The sequence below is a fragment of the Corvus brachyrhynchos genome, unplaced genomic scaffold, assembly GCF_000691975.1.
Source record: "Corvus brachyrhynchos isolate BGI_N302 unplaced genomic scaffold, ASM69197v1 scaffold32, whole genome shotgun sequence".
Lineage (NCBI taxonomy): Eukaryota > Metazoa > Chordata > Aves > Passeriformes > Corvidae > Corvus > Corvus brachyrhynchos.
In genome coordinates, this window is record NW_008237919.1 from 6,632,068 (window position 1) to 6,632,409 (window position 342).

Here is a 342-nt window from a genome sequence, read left to right on the forward strand (position 1 = left end):
GTCAGCGGTGGTTAGTGCTGGCTGCGGCCTGTGGCCTCACGGAAACAGTGACGTCTAATCCTTGTACATTTCCATAACCAGTTGTTTTAAAAGCTGTTTGCCGTGGTGTCGTACGTCCTGATTACGGCAGACAGGAAAGCAGTTCAGTGCAGCAGCCGCTTCTGTGCGCTGACCCTGTTACATCTCCATCACAGCACCTCCAGACTCTGCGTCTGCTGGAGGCTCGTCCATACGGCCTCAGAGGCAGCGGAGAGCTGGGAACCGCCGTGAAGAGCCCTCAGCTGAACGCCCAGGGCAACACACGTGCCATAGCAACACGCGACAGGGAAGGAGAAGCAGCTC